The 15,096-nt window shown below is 30.3% G+C and overlaps 1 long non-coding RNA gene across 4 annotated transcripts; it reads right to left on the bottom strand.

Annotated features, from left to right (window-relative positions):
- Nucleotides 1-10,221: 10,221 nt before the first annotated feature.
- On the bottom strand, nt 10,222-14,424 carry LOC114166165. 4 transcript variants are annotated; one of them, XR_003599861.1, is made up of 6 exons: nt 14,115-14,424; nt 13,066-13,194; nt 12,954-13,017; nt 11,886-12,063; nt 10,789-10,889; nt 10,222-10,452 (listed from the first exon to the last, which is right to left on the bottom strand). It is a non-coding gene; the product is annotated as an uncharacterized LOC114166165 (long non-coding RNA). The 4 variants fall into 4 exon arrangements; XR_003599860.1 differs by having other exon boundaries at nt 12,954-12,994; nt 14,115-14,423; XR_003599859.1 differs by having other exon boundaries at nt 12,954-13,194.
- Between the last annotated feature and the right edge of the window lie 672 nt (nt 14,425-15,096).

The following is a 15,096-nucleotide window of genomic DNA, read 5'->3' as shown; positions in this document are numbered from 1 at the left end:
TTTAATGACAAAATAAAAGTTGACGCAATACAATTATAATAATTCCCAAAGCAACGAGTAAGAAAAAATATGAATTTAAATCCAGATATCATAACATAAACCCTAAGATCCTATAAAATTCATCTGTACACACAAAATCAGTATATCATGAAACAAATAGTTGGACTTCAATTCAAAATGACCAAAATACTATAATAATTATTATCATCCTAGTTTGTATCAACTCACAAAACAGTAACTATTTTCAAACAGAATTGTTATCATTTTTACCCAATAATTATTTGCCTTAAGCAAATAATCTTTCCAGAGCATAATCTTTCAAGTTAAAACCATAATCGTCGTCCAAGTCTTTAACACCATCATTTTTAGTTCCATTAAAATGAGTAATGTCTAATCATCTTGGTGTATAGTTTCGTTCTCCTCAACCTACTAATTTGAATTGATTTTGATCACTTCTTTTTAACTTATTTTGATTATTCATATATAACAAATATAACATCATTTATCGTGTGTTGTTTCTATGAGTGAACCTAAGCAAGTTAATCAAAAGGAAAATACGCTAAAAAAGTAGTAGACTAATAATTATATCATAGATATATTTTAAATAATATTACCTTATCATCTCAAAAGGAATCTCAATTATACTCTAATCTAGATCAACCACATGTCAAACCTAATATATAAATGGTAAATTTTTAGAGCTTTGGATGTTTACTATATAAATGCTTGCCGTCAACACCACCATGCGACTTGGAATCGCCGCTGCGACCACGCCGTGAACGTCGCACGACCCAACAACGCCACCGGAGTGAGTACTTTTCGTTTTCGTAGTTATCTACTCTTTGGGTTGAGGAATTTCCTTGCAAAGACCGTGTGACCATGGGGATTGATGTTGAGATTTTTGAGTGGGTGGATGATGATGGAAGAAAACCCTGTAGTGTTAAATGAAGAGTTGTGTGAAAAAGAAAAAAGAAAAAAGAAAAAACGCTGGTGGTGTAATGGTGAACATGTGTGTGTAGAATGTGATGATAGATGAAGGTGATAATGGATGAGGGAAGATGAAACACGTGATGGTTTGTTTGTAGAAGCATCCCTTGCCAGAACGGTTTTGGTACTGCTCTTCATAATAGAAAATTAATTTTTTTTTCAACGATAAGATATGAGACATGGGAATGGAGACCATTTTGTAGTGGTGTGAAAAGCAAGATGTAAAGACATTAAAACATACCAGCGTAAACACATGTTAGATAGTATAAAATTTTCATTATATTTTTTAAATTAATTTTTAATCTTAATTTAAAATTAAAAATTAAAATTTTAATTTAATATTTTTATATTTTGGACTACTTTAATTTCATATCTTTATTCACTACTTAGTAGACATGTCAATCTGGCTCACTTCATATGATTTGGGCCTAAGTCACATAAATTGGACCCAGATACGCATAAAAGTCTTGTATCTCAGAACTATCCTATGAACCTTCTTTTAACATGGAAAAAAATATTAATTTTAAATAATATTTATATGAATTTCAATTTAATTTTTACAATAATATTTTGCATAATTTTTCTTAATAAAAATAATCACATCATAACTATTCAATCCAAAAAAAAAAAATTACTCTTTTCCGTCTTCCAAATATCTTTTAAAGTGAAAACAAAATTTAATTAATTAAATCAATTTATGTTATCTTAGATCTTGAATTCATTAAAGAATGTTTCAAAAACTTAAAAAAGTCCAATGTTACGTGGACAAAACAAATTGACAAATTTAGACCAATTGAAATTAAGTCATCTTCGAAACTTTAGACCAATTTAGTCATTTATCTTTAAAAATGCGTGAATTTAGTCCTTTTAACCAAAATTTGTTTAAATTATTCGATGTTTCAAATACGTTTCTCAACTAATATTGAAGCGAAATTGTGTCAAATAGTGTAAACAACACAAATGCTATCATGAAACGCATTTGAAACATCAAATTAATTTAACAAAACTTGGTTAAAAAGAATAAATCCTCACATTTCTAAAGTTGGGAACTAAATTGGGTCAAAGTTTCTCACTAGAAGTTAAAAGACCAAAAACATATTTAACTCTATATATAACTTAAACTTCCAACTGCCAAAATGCCAAATGCACGCTATATAAAAAAATTCACTTATTCTCCCATTATTTCTATCTATATAAGCTAAACTCAAGTTCCTCACACATAGTACACCATGCACGTACCTTCCATGCTTCTCTAAGCTTGATCCATTTTACCTCATCAAATGGGACATTACACCAAGAATAAGGGATTCATACAAAAAGATATGTTTCATTGATGACAAAAGTTGGATTCATGGTGTTGGCTAGAGCTATCAAAATGGTTAACATGGCCTGGTCCGGCTCAACCCACCATGGGTTGATCACTTAGTGAGTCAACCCAATCTGGCTCACTTATTAGCGAGCCAAAAAAATTCGAATCCGGCTCGACCCACCATGGATTGGTGGGTTAAACGAGTTAGTTCACAAGCTCACTTAATTAAAAAAAATACAATTTTTTTTCTGTCAAAACTAAATTCTAATTATAATTAAAATCTAAATAAACTTTAATACAATCCAAATACAAACCAAAATCACAAAAACACAAATTATTTATGTGTTGGCTAAAAAATCAACATAACCTGACCGAAATGCAAAGCCCAACTTAACAAAAAACACTTTGTGACCCTTTATTTGCGGGTTGATGAGCTAACTTGGCTCACCACGGGTTCAACCCGAGTTAGCTGGGTTCTAGGTGGGCTGGATGACTTCCATTTACTTGGATCATATAGTCTCTCAATCTCCTCTTTGTTATCATGGGTTTAAGAATCAGAATTATCATCATCACTAACTACTTATCCTACTTTATTGTTGTTTTCGACTATATCTATGTTGTTATTATCTTGTTCATTCGGGAAGTACCCACTTGTATTTTCTAATTCATAGTTCCTTTTTGTGATACAATTAAAGCCTTAATTCTCCTCTTCTTCTGGATTTTTGAATAGCCTAATTCAAATTTTCTAATTGGCATATTTATATATTTTTATATAAAATAAAAAAGATATAAATATATAAAACACTACTAAAGATAAGTATTTAAAATGAACGATTTAAAACAATAAAAACTAATTTTGGTTGTTAGAAAAGTAAAGTCGATAGTAGACTTATGTTGTCTTAAGTCTCAAATTTATTTCTCCCTCTCAAGGCTCAACTACTTCACAAACCTGCAAAGTTTATTTTAATATTAATCATTAATAAAAATAATTAAAAAAATTATTTTTCTTCTCAACTCGATAGTAAGTCCTTTTTTTCCTAGACTTGAATTATGTTTCTACAGAAAACCCAACTTTAAATTATGCTCCAATTAATCTATTATCCACAAAAAGAAAAAAAGAAAAAACAAAATCTTAATCTAATTAATAGTTTTCGTATAAAATTTCCACTTCCTCATCAAGGTATATGCAAAAAAACTCTCGAAACTCGTAAATCTATAGTACCGAAAAACAAAATTGGACAAAATAAACACATTTCTAATTCTAATAGAAATCCAACAAATAGATAAAAACATCAGCAACACAATTAGAAAGAAAAAACATACTAATCATAAATGAGGATGAACAAATTGGTACACACAGACAACATGAAATTCAAGGATTGTAATATGTCAAAACCCAAAAATAAAGACTATAGAATAGAAGAAAACAAGGAGATGCAAGAGGAGTCACAAAGAGATAGAAGAAGAAAATAGAGTCAAGATTGATTATAAGAATATAAAGATAACTAATTCTTTTTTTCATCGTAAACCAAATTATAATTTACCAAAAAAGGTTTTAACTCATTAAATATCATTTTTCATATCAATAAAAGTCAACATACACTAATAAAAATTTAATTAAATTTTATTCTAAAAAATAAACTTATAATCAATTTAACATAGCTATATTAGACTAAAATATTCTTTTTGAGGTTTTTTTTTCTCTTAAGCATAATTTTATAATTAATTTAATGAGCATATTAGTACTAAAAAAATTTTGAGACCTTTTTTCTTAAATTTAATATGCTAATTAATTTAATAGAAAAATATTAGTAGTAGAAAAATCATTTTTGAGGCCTTCTTTCTTTAGAGGTCTAAAGCGAGCGCTTTACTCGTTTTACCCTTGAGCAGGCCTTGGCCAGGTCAAAAATCAACCCATATTGAAATTTGTAAAAAAAATTCAACCCAACCTGGCTTGAACCCGTGATGGGCCAGGTTGGCTCGCAGGTTCCAACCTATTTTGACAGTGCTAGTGTTGGCCTTGTGTGCATGCATGGTGGCATTAGAGGAAAACATTAAAGAATGAGTCTTGAACTTAGGTGAGAAGAAAAAGTTTCGGTGAGGATTGGCAAAGAAAAAGAGTTTTGAGTGAAAAGGGGGGTAAACCCCACTCTACTAAGGACTTTGAAAAAAATGCTCCCATTAAGTGGGTTGATAAAATGAGGTTTAAATGTTAGAGGGGTCAAGGATGACCCGTGGGTTGTGGGCTACAATTATACCTCTACTACCTAGTTTTTGTATTATTATATTTTTAAAGCAAATTTTATTTACCTATATAAAATTTGTTGTTGACAACGATGGTCTTCACTGTAATCGTCGCTTGTGAGCATTGCTAGGGTACAATTTTGTGTAAAATTGTCATCTATGAGTACATGTAAGCAACAATTTTAAGCAACAATTTTGTACTTAATTGTATCTATTTGACTTTTTTTTAGGGTTAAATATGTTTTCGTCCATCAACTTTGACCAAAAATTACAATTAATCCCTACTCGAAACATTAATTTTGTTTAGTCCCCTAACATCAGAAAGAAATGGATATAGTCCTCTCACTCAACATCCTTAAATTTTCTCTAACACGGAAAATGACGTGCCATTGTAGCGTCTGCAATGTTTACACATCTTGCATATGTTTTGTCCATGTGGCAAAAATTAATTTTGTGAATTAAATTAAGAAAAATAAAAAAATGTGCATAGGTTGTTGTTGGACGCACCCTTTTTATTCCACTTGATCTTCCCCTCTAATTAAGGGTGGAAAAACAAGTTAGGCTCGACCGTTAGCCTGTGTCAAAAGGAACGGGCTGGGTTAAAGATTTCAACTCATCAGCCCGTTAGCCCATTGTCTTTAACACCATCAATTTTAGTTCCTTTAAAATGAGTAATGTCTAATCATCTTGGTGTATAGTTTCATGCTCCTCAGCCTACTAATTTTAATTGATTTTGATCACTTCTTATATTCTCTCTCTACATTAATTAATTTAAGGATTCTTGTTGTCGTATTTATTAAATAAATATTTATTTATTTATTTAATTTTCCCGGGCCTTACAAATTGTCTCTTTCAAATGCTTGAGAATCCTCTTTGCAGCTTTGTAATATGATTCCTTTGGATAAGATCGATATCCTGCACACATACACCCGTTGAATTGGATATTTAACCTACTTGTTATTAGATAGAGCAAAAAGCCAATTAGTCCTCTTTATTTGGTAGAATCAACTTGCTATCTAGCCATATGAATCCATATAACAGTTTGTAGCAATTGGAGTGACAACTTCCTTGCAATTCTCCATTTTAAACTTTTTTAATAGGTCAAAACAATATTTTGTCTGGCTTAAAAATATTTCTTGCTCAAGTTATTTGAATTACAACCTTAAAAAGTAGGTTAGCTCACCCATCGTGGACATCTCAAATTCACCTTACATGGCTATAACAAATTCTTCACACAAGGAGTTATTATTGGAACCAAAGATTATGTCATCAACATACACTTGAGCTAGTATCACATCACTTTCATGTTTTATAATGAAAAATGTTTTATTAGCAACCCTTTTAGCATATCCTTTTGATAAGAGAAAGTTGCTTAGCCTTTCATACACTGTTGCGGTGCTTGTTTTAGACCATACAAAGCCTTTTTTCAGTTTAAAAACATAGTTAAGGTAAAAGTGATTTCAAAACTAGGTGGTATGTGATACATACACTTTTTCATCAAAGAAACCATTTAAGAATGCACTTTTAACATCCATTTGAAACAATTTAAAATTACATATGTAAGCATATGCCAATAACAATCTCATAGCTTCTAGCCAAGCAATAGGTGCATATGTTTCATCAAAATCAGTAGTTTTCTCTTGATTATAACCTTTAGCTACTAGCCTAGCTTTGTTTCTAACTATGCTACCATCTTCACTTCTAGGAACTAGAGACAATACATCATTTCTAGTGAATTGATTAAGTTCATCTTGCATGGCAATGATCCAATTACTATCATTATATGCATCATTCACATTTTTAGGTTCAACTTGTGATACAAATGCAACATATTCACATTTCCTATTCTAGCCTGCTTTTCTAGAATGATATCATCTTCATCTGCATCAATTACCACTTGATCTTGCAACTTTGAGTTAGATTCATCAAATACAACATGTATAGATTCTTCAACAATCATAAGCCTTTTATTATAAAGTCTATATGCATGACTATTTGAAGCATAACCAAGAAAGATTCCTTCATCTGCTTTTGAATCAAACTTGAGCAAGTTTTTCAAGTGATCTATTCTTTCTTTCAACTACTCCATTTTGTTGTGGAGTTCTAGAAGTAGAAAATTTATGTTTTATACCATATTTATCACAAAATCTTTCAAACTTTTCATTTTAATACTTTCCTCCATGATCACTTTGAATATAAACAATTTTAAAACTTTTTTTCATTTTCTAAGACCTTGGCAAGTCTTTTGAAAGCAAGATAAGTATCATTTTTTGTATGCTAAAACTAGTATCATATAAACCTAGAGAAATCATCTACTATGATCAATGCATAGAAGTTCCCACCAAGACTCATGGTTCGTGAATGTCCAAATAGGTCCATGTGAAGCAATTCGAAAGGTCTTTGAGTTGAATCACAATTTTTAGGTTTGAAAGAGACCTTAGTTTGTTTTCCCTATTGGCATGCTTTATACACCTTATCCTTCTCAAACTTAAGTTTTGGTAGTTCTTCAACCAACTGCTTTGCATTCAAACTATTTAAATGCTACATTTGAATATGACAAAAATCTTGCATGCCGTAACCATGTATCATATTCTTTTGTAAGAAAACAATGTATGTTATTTGATGCATAATGCAGATCAAGAAAGTATATGTTGTTAACTCTTTTTCCTATTAACACAATGCTACCACATGCATCAAAGATAAGACAATGACTAGGTTCAAACACTACTTTATATCCCTTATCATAAAGTTGGCTTATACTTAACATATTATGCTTTAATCCTTCAACTATGAGCACATTATGAGGATCCATTGCTTATGACTCTAGTTCCGAGTATTTTTCCTTTGTTTTTATCTCCATAAATCACAAATCATTCACCCTTAAAGCTCAAATTTGCAAATTTTGTTTGATCACCTGTCATATGCCTTGAACACACACACACACACACACACACACACAATCTAGGTACCACAAATCTTTCTTGTCACTCTTTATGACCTGCAAAATAGATTTACATTACATAGTACCTTTGATAAGTTGGGTCCAACATGGTTAATCCTTTATTGGTCCTTTTGGGATCCATTTCAAATATCCCTTAGGGTACATCATATTTTCTTGCTTTGCAATTCTTAGAAACATGACCTTTTCTCATATAATAATTGCAAGCAGTCAAAGATATATCACTTGATTTGCTAGTGAAAAAGAAATTAGCAAACTTCTTGACTTTCTTTTCACTAAAAGAATTGCAACCAATTCCAGCCTTTCCTGAAACACACTTTTGAGAATCATGAACAACTTTTAAATTTGTTTTTCCTGTTGTGAAGCTTGCACAATTTTTTATAAGGTATTTGACTTTGTTTTCTAAAATAGTGCATTTTTCACAAGGTTTTGAAATCAACTGATTTTCATTACAAGAGGTTGAATTATTGTAAATCATGTTCAGGTTTCAAAATCAACTTTTAACTCGGTTAATTCTATTTCTAGCATATTAACTTTGTTTTCTAGCCAGTTTTTTAAACCTTATAGCCAATTGTTTATGACAAAAATTCTATTAGCTTCATCATGCAATTCCTCAAAGTCATGCAGTATTTGGTAATAGTCATGCTTGTTTTTTAATGATAGAGAACTTACTTGGCTTCATGATGATTACTTATATCCAACCATGAGACATAAGTTTGCTTCTTCACTTTCTTCTTATGATGAGCTACTTCTTGAATCATCATTATCTTCTCAAGCAATGTAAGCACGTCTTTCCTTGAGCTTGCTTTCCTTTTTTCTTGTAAACACCTTTCTCTTTTGTTTGATTAATGTTTGGACATTCAAGCTTTATAATTCCTTGCTTACCACAATTATAACAAGTGAAATTAGAAGTATTGTTTGAATCATTGCATTTAAAATTGTACCTCCTTTGGTTACATTTGATACCTCTTCTCTTGAAATACTTTCCAAACTTCTTGAGAAACTTTCCAAACTTCTTGAGAAGTAGATTCAGATTCTCATTTTCACTTGATTTTAACACCGTGTCCATACATGACCCATGTCAATTTGTGGAATTTTTAATTTTTTTAATTTTTATAATATTTTTAAGAAAAAAACATAAACTACCACGTGTCAGGTTATGATCGTGTCACATGACAATAACACTTACACGTTAGACTGCCATTGCTATATGGTACGACCATGACTTGACACGTGATATTTTATGTTTTTCTTAAAACAAATTAAAAAATTAAAATAAAAGTATTAAAAAATTGAAAATTCTACGAACTCACATGTAGCAAGTATGGACATAGCGTCAATTTAATGGAAAGGACCAAAGTAAACCCTTTTAAAAAATTGGAAAACTAAATTTAATTCAAAAATAATAAGGTGATCAAAATGAAGCAAACCAACAAATTATAAGACTAAATCACTAATTAAGACTTTTTCAAAATACATTAAATTTCTAGAATCCTTCAAAATACAAGACAATGCTATTTAATTACACTACATTATATAAACATGTACATATCTCCAAAAGATTCCCAAAACATAGCCCTCAACCTACTGGCTAACACCATCACCACCTACATTCCTATATGTTCACACCACAACAATGATCATTGCAAAAGAGAAACAACCAGTTAACAAAAGAGGGTAAACTAATGGTAATTTAAACATTTCATATACAATTATTATATAAAGATTAATTAAAATTAACCTAACAAATCATCATTTCATTAGTCATAAAAAAATTCTCAATCATTCACAAAAATATTACTAAACTCGATTATCCAGATTTATGCATCCACTCGGAGTCTAAAAGCTTTGCTTTGTCTTGTAAAATGAAATCGTTAGTGTTACAATTCTAGTAGTGGTACCTAATTCCCCCTCTCATGACCATGTGAGTTCACTTATAACTTAAAAGAAATGGAATCCATGACAAGTATAAGAATCTCCTTCCCCCTTCACCACCTAGACTCCTTCCTCTATATAAGTCCGTTAATCTAGTAAAGTATAAGGATAACTTCCAATGAATGTCCATAGTGAATGCATAGCACTAGAAAAAACTAAGAGATGTGTACCACTCCTTGAGGAACACAATTCTCATACAAACAAGAATTCCACCCACTTCTTATTCTTTACTTTCATATCCTTCACATCACACTTGTAATCACATCTCAATCACTACAAAAAAAAAGCTGAATTGTAGGGGTTTTAATTTCGTTTAGCGGAGGTTTTTACCCTCCACAAAACATTTTGCAGGGGTTTTTCAAACCTCCACAGATAGAGTCCCCACAAGTTATTTGTGGAGGTTTTCTACAACCTTTGGTACCAAGTTTATATTGTGGAAGTTTTTTAGTGAAGGGTTATAACCTCTCCTATTCATGACTATTATTTTGTGGAGGTTTATAACCTCCTTTATTTCCATAAACCTATTTGATTCCAAAACTCATGTTTTTCCTTTTTTTGTGGGGATTAATACCCTCCTCAATTTGAGGATTATAAAACCTGTTTCGTTTGTATTATTTAATTTGTGGATTTATTACTGTATTTTTCTTGCATTATTCAAATCTCATAAAAAACAATATTTTATTTATAATTAGAATTTCCTACTATACTTGACAATGTATGTCACAATTTGAGGTACTTATATTTTATATCAACAATATTTTTTTGTAAACTTCAATCAAATACTTCAATCAAAGTGCTCAAATATATATCATTAGAACTTTTGATTCTCAAAATCAACATATTAACATAAAAACAATTTAAATTGAAACAATTACAACTTAATCCATACTTACTCAAAGTTCATAATACACTAAAATAGTTTCATCCTAAAAAACATCATCAACATCCTAAATGTTGCTACCACCAGATGATCCTCTTGTACCCATAGAAGACTCAGGCTCATTTGCATACTGGTTTGCTGAAATTATAAAAGATAAATATTAGTTGCAAGAAGGACGTCAACCTCAAATCATGAAATCAACATGCATATACTAAAATAGTTTATTACTAGATCATTGACCTGCACAAAAATCATGATTATTTGGTATTGATGATTAACTCACACCGATACAATATAATTCTTGTATCAAAAATCACATCACAAATAAGTACCAAGATAATTAGTTTCCAAAGGGAAAAATTCTAGGATTTCAAGCAATTGGATTAATAAAAATGAAAAGATTTCAAATTTCACATTAAACAATCCCATATAACTAAAGAATCACTGCGAAATCAAATCAAGAATTTGAAGTACCTGGAAAGAAATTCGGTAACAATTGAAAGATTTGGAGATCGAGTTACTGCTCCCATGAAGAGAACAACATTTGGATGCCTCAATCTTTTCATTATTTTGACCTATTGAAATTAACATCATAAGCTTTCTGGAATTTAATTTATAAAATAGATATTGGCATTCAAAGTAAAAATGTACATTAACTTGATGAAAATCACAAAAAGTAGCTCTAATCACAGAAAAATTTTCATTAGAAAAGACATTACTTTTAACAGAGGAGAAAGACAATATATTCTCATCAATAAATAAGCTAGAAAATAGATAATCTCTTGGATTATCTCATTTTTTTTATATTTAAAGGGGTTTTAAGCTACTTATGTTGAATTTTAAATTAGTTTGCTTTGAACAAAACAAATTTCAGAAAACTAGTGTGAAGGAGATATTCTGTAAAGTTTAGTTAGGATTTTCATTTATTTCTCAATATTTTCTTTATAATTTTAGTTAAGAAATAAAGAAGAGAAATTGAAGTTTTAAAAGAATAAAGCATTTAAAAGCATTGAACCTGGACATCTAGACCATACATAAATAGGATTAAAGAAAGAAATAGGAGGGTATTTTGATCTTTTTCACTCACTTTTAAGAGCATTCATCATATCTCCAGAAGCTTGGGTATGAGAAAGGACAAAAAGGGTGGAAACTCAAGTCTAATTCTCTTCAAGGGTCTATAGAGTTTTTTCTTTATCCCTTCTCTTTATTTTTGCTTCTATTTCCCCTGTGTCTAGCTTTACCCTTTTTGTTAGGATTGGGAGAATTTCAATATAATTCTAATCCATGAATCTCTAATTTAGATTACTAATGAAATTTTATTTCTTTATCTTCGTTTTTATGTCCCGTCTTCTTAATGCTCTCAATATCTCTAGGATGTTCTACACAGAAAACTTTTAAATTTCACCTAAGGAATTAGGATTTAAATAAATTTGAAAATCTGTATGTAAACATAGCGGAAATTAAATTGACCCAATACTCATTTTAAAGAAAAAGCTAAAATCCATGCTAATTGAAGTATACTATAATTTTCAAATTAGACTAGAAAAGTAAATAGTTTATCTCTCTTGTACCATCTCTTTGAACATATCTTCTTTTCAGACCACTTCCACCTGCATCTCCAAACTCAAGCTATGATCCTTAATTTCAAAAGGAACTTTGCATTAACATCACTTGTGATTGGTTTAAATTGCCAACATGGATTGATTATGATGCTTTATATAGCAGAGATGCTATATAATATTATAGCAGCTGCAATCAAGTGAAAGACTCTTGGAATTCAGGCATGTATAGTAATTTTTAGGCTTGCTTCACTTTGCAGCACACAAAATTATTGATTCATAGCCAACACATTCATATTAATGATAATAATGCATTCCAATTAACTTATATTATTGATGGTGTTATTATTATTCTGGTATTCCTTTGAGATGCTTTCATTTGACAGAAAAATAGAGCAGAAAGCTTGCCGGAAGAACAACAAGTAGTGAAATTATATGTATTTTTAATTATAAACTATTATTAATATATTTAATAATGGAATTATTTAATATATATTTATTAATGTTCTTTTACTGGATTATTAAATATTTAAGAGTTCACTAATATTTAATTTTGGAAAGTTTAACATTAAACTTTTAAGTTTTAAGAAAAATAGGTGAGAAAGTCAATTATTTTATCTAAATAAGGAAATTGAATATACTATTTTAATAAAAGCGGCAGGTATATTGTACATTGGATTATACTATCATAACCCTTTGAATATTTATTAAGTTAATTTCTAAATAATTAAATCCTTCAAATCATTCAAAGAATTTATTTTAAAGATATGAAACACAGTATAAGTATAAGTAAATATATAGGCTTTGTTAAACTAATATGATACAAGATAGTACAAAAAAATGAATTCAGCTCTTCTAAAAATACACTTTAATAGAAAATAAGAAATTATAAATTTGGATTGCGTAGAAGTAATATTACTTTATTGTGTTGATTCTTGGCATTGGCACAAACACATTCAATTCATAAAAAAAATGCATTTTATAGATGGTAGCACATACCCAGGTGTGCAAGTGCATACCACATGATTAGTGAAAATAACACAATCAATAGATTCAAGTTCAAGAATATAAGAAACTCACTGTTACACGCCATGCACCACGACACACCTCCCCATATGATCCTGCATGTCAAACGTGCAATGAACTGTTGTTAACAACTTAACATCGTACTAGTGTAGAAGTATTAGATTACCTCATCCTCAGATTTGGAAGGATGTTAAGAGCTTGTCGATTGAATCTCTAGACATTGTAAAGCTCCATGATTCTGTCATAATTCTCACCCCACCATTTTTGAGCTTGCCACTTGTCAAAAATCTCTCGGCTTCAAATTTAAATGGTAAGTGCTTTCAGTCTCTAACTTCATTAAAACAACTAAGAATATTCTCTGTATAATAATTTCTTTCTCATGATTCATAAAAGGAATTACACAAAACAGAATCAATTTCTTAGTATCAAGTATCAGACATTTATAGTGCTTGTTGCATTGTCACCATTGTAGTTGACAGCATTCACAAGCAATGAGATTTTTAGTAGAAGATAAACTTTTATATTGCAAACTGGATTTTCTGAGAACCTATTTACATACTCATCATACTTTGCTAATATGAAAAAACGTTCCTAAAATAAAATTTCAAAACCCATTTATTTAAAATTCTATAAACTAATTATTGAGCACACTATAACTCTGTTTCAATATTTAGTGGATTTGTCCCTTGCCTACTTGAACCAAAATTTGCATCTGCTAAAGCAGTGCCTACTTAATAGATTAGCAACTTCACCAAATAACCATGCTACAATCTCTTAATAAATTAGCAACTTCACCAAATAACCATGCTACAGTGCATAATAAACAAAGCAATCCCTCTGCTTACCGGTTTCTGAGAGAATTGAGCCAGAAAACACAAATTCAACCATTCAATTCAACGAGACAATTGCCCAAATACTTTCTCCATCATAGACCTAACCCACACCTAACCCACTGAACTATGAAACTCACAAATAACCATTAATTGAATTATAACAATTAAAGAATTAAAAGAAAAGCAAAGAGATATATAAATAATGTAGATCGGAGGAAATTTGATCGGTTATGTGAAACAGAAACCCTTGGGAGTGCAATAGAATGGGAAATGTTAAAGGGCTGTGTATATTGTGATGTGCTGCGAAGAAAAGAGAATGCGTAATCGATGGAAGATCGAAACCCTAAAAGGAGAAGAGAAAAGGAAATGAGAGGAGACTTACACGACGGTCAACCTTGGCGAGGATCAGATCCGAAGCAGAGAACACAGGCGAAAACAGAAAGGCAAATGCAAAGAGAAGCGGAAACAGATTCGACCTCATGATGTATCTTTTCATTGTTTTCTTCGTCTTCTTCTTCAGGCTTCTTCAGCCACTGCTGCTTCAACTCATTCGCTGCTGCGTTTGGGACCAAACAGACCACAAGACTTTGATGTGTTGTTCTTGGTAAATTCAACTGTAAGAGAGTAATTTACCACTCTGCACTCTCTCTACTGTTAATAAAAATAATAATCAACACATTTAGAGTAACAATCAAACGTCAATTCCGTCATAGAAGAATATGTTCATTTTGCGGAGGTCATAAACCTCTTAAAAAGAATAAAAAACTCCTTCTATTATTAACTTTTATAAAATCTAGGTTAAAATACCTTTTTTGTCCCAATTTTCGTCAAGTTTTTTGAAACAAGTCCTAATTTTGGTTTTGTGTTCAAATAGGTCCCAATTTTCGTCAATTTTTTCAATTGGGTCCTTTTTTGCTAACACCGTTTAAATCATTAACGGCCATGAACAGTGGCTGCCACGTGTCACTTCGTGATTTTTTTGAATTTTTTTATTTTTATTTTTTTTAATTTTTTTTAATTTTTTTTAATTTTTTTTAAATGTACACGTGTCAACCCAGGAGTGTGCCACGTGTCACTTTGTGGTTTTTTTGAATTTTTTATTTTATTTTTTTGAATTTTTTTGAATTTTTTTTGAATTATTTTTTAAATGTCCACGTGTCAATCTAGTAGTGTGCCACGTGTCAAAGTTAATATTTTATATTCAATTTGGTCCCTATATTTGTTATTTTTGTTCAATTAGGTCCTAATTTTTGTTAAGATTAACCAATTTGGTCCCTATAGAAGATGTGACCAAATTTAATTTTTATATCAAAGTTATAATGATGTGAATTTTAATATATTAAATAAAGATATTTAATAAAAAA

The sequence above is a fragment of the Vigna unguiculata genome, chromosome 10 (genome assembly GCF_004118075.2).
Source record: "Vigna unguiculata cultivar IT97K-499-35 chromosome 10, ASM411807v1, whole genome shotgun sequence".
Lineage (NCBI taxonomy): Eukaryota > Viridiplantae > Streptophyta > Magnoliopsida > Fabales > Fabaceae > Vigna > Vigna unguiculata.
The sequence above is the reverse complement of the archived record's forward strand: the minus strand, read 5'-3'. Positions and strand labels throughout refer to the sequence as shown.